Here is a 2,383-nt window from a genome sequence, read left to right as displayed (position 1 = left end):
TAGGGGTGTGTGTAACTCATTCTGGCCCAAAAGATACAAGCAGAAGTCAGCCAGCCAGTGCCAACAAAGCTTATGGATTAAATTGTAATATTCCCGTAAAAAGCATGGGGAAAAGCCTGACATTTAGTGCATAAGTGCCTGTGGGATGAACGTGGAAGGGTAGAGATTACATGAGTCAGAATTCAGCAGGAGGCATGAAGTAAGACCCCAGAGGCAGAAGATTTGGGGCGGTGGATGGTACTTAAAGAGAGGATAGACTCTATGTAGGAGGGTGTGCGGGTATAGACAGCATGTATGTTTGGATCCCAGAAAGGAGCGTGCATTCAGGCACCCTTGAGCACTGGGCCTGGACACCCTCAGCCCAGACTTTCAGAACAGGCTCGGGAGAAGCCTGTCCCTGAAGGGAAGCCAATTGAAGGATCAATAGCAGGGATCCACCATTCATCATTGGACTGTGAAGTGCTCATGAATTGGTCTCCACATCAACTGGTTTTAGAGAGAGAGCATTCCAGTCACTGTAAGTGTGAACGGCGTCTTTCATCTCACTCTGCCTGGCGGCCTGCAGGCCAGACAGGGCAAAGCTCTGTGGGAAGCCCCAGGACACAGGGCTGCAAACAGCAAGGTCCCCTGGGCTGCTCTGGTGAGCAGTTATAACCACAGCACCATACTGGAGAAAAGTGAACAGCCGTGTCTGAAATCCCCTCAGGTACCCTTTCCCCAGCTGGAACACGGTATCCAGGCTCTCCAATGGAGGCCATGGAGAGCAAATGACAGGGGGCAAAAACCTTTTGCAGGGACCCAGCTTGGCTGATTTGGCTGATTGCTCCTCATTTTCCTGAATCTGAGTGGGTACTGTCCACCCACCCAGCCACCCATAGAGAGAAGTTACTGGTATTGGGGAAGAAGCCAGTGAACACACTGGAAGCACTGATCCCCCTGAAAGAGTGACTCTCAGGTGCTCATTGGGGTGACTGGTTGCTGTAGAGGGGTGTCTGGAGGCTGACGGTGGGCAGGGGTGGTACTAGCCCAGCCTGGAGACTTCTCAAATATGTAAAAGGTTAAATTGTGCTGGGCACTCAGTAGCTCTTTGAAAACATGTTTCAAATACTTTCAGTGTCCAGTTTCTTGTAGGCTGAACCTAGAACACCACCATGGGAGTGTTCTTTCCAAAAATGCAAATCAGAGAGTGTCACTTTCCTGCTCAGAAACTTTGGTGGCTCTGCATTAGGGATGAGATCAAAACATAGCCTGGAAGAAGCTCCTGCTGCTTACCTCTTCTTCATTTCTCTTTCTACACTGGGCATCTCAAAATAATTTATAGCCACCCCTCTCCCTGACACACAGCGATTCTCATCCCTGCTTGCCTCTGTGCATACTTTCATTCATTCAATGATTCTATCCACTCATCGAACATTTATTAAGTGCCTACTGTGTGCCTCGGTGTCAGTTACTAAGATGCACTAGTGAGCAAGAGTGAGCTTTGTGTTCCCAAAGATCATAGCATTGAATTCAGGAGTTCTCACACCCGGCAGCACATCAGAATCACCCACAGGGCTTCTTAAAAACAGGTTTAGACTTCATCTCAATATCCCAGGATGGGAAGAGAGGGGAAAGAATCAACAAGCAAAATTGTTACAAAAGGAGCGGGACTCCAATTTCTTCTGTGACCTTCCTAAAAACCAATAAGATGAGTGGGAAAAAGCTGGGTTTGGGAGCCAAAGAGATTGTTTCAAAAGAGAGGCATCCATATATTCTGGCTTTCTGGAACATTTGACCTTTACACGTGTTGTCTAGCAAATGTCCTAACAGTCCCCCCTTTTACTCTCCAAAGTGCCCTGATTTGGATGATAAATTACATGGCCACACCATCTTCCAAACTCTGCTTTACCCTTTCCTACCATGAGAGCCTGGAGTCTGTTTGAAGCTCCCTGAGCCTCAGTGTCACGGTCTACACCACAGCGTGAGCAGTACTTGTGTTAGAAAGTGAAAGAAGTAAAAGTAAAAGATCCTGGCTGTCAAGTGCCTCAGAAAGTAGATGCCTAATTCACAGAAGCCCTTATTATTCTCTGCCTTGTAGGAAATGGCCCTCATTTGTTCTGCATTGTTTCCTGGCAAATGAAATGACACGTTAAGGATGAGAACACAGTCAGGTGAAAAATAGAGCATATCTATTTGCAGAGGAAATGGACCAGAATCACTGGGACATGGCATAGGTGGTTGCTGACCAGGATGGCAAACCTATCTTGAGTATCTGTTACAATATTTAAATGGCAGCTCAACCCTCCTCAATGGCTGAAGTCTCTCAGAGAATTGGGTCAAATGTCTCTAATGGGCCCAGATGGAAGGAGACAGAAACTATAGTCTACTGTCTGGGCCAGGCAGA

Source organism: Canis lupus, chromosome 14 (assembly GCF_048164855.1).
Source record: "Canis lupus baileyi chromosome 14, mCanLup2.hap1, whole genome shotgun sequence".
Lineage (NCBI taxonomy): Eukaryota > Metazoa > Chordata > Mammalia > Carnivora > Canidae > Canis > Canis lupus.
The sequence above is the reverse complement of the archived record's forward strand: the minus strand, read 5'-3'. Positions refer to the sequence as shown.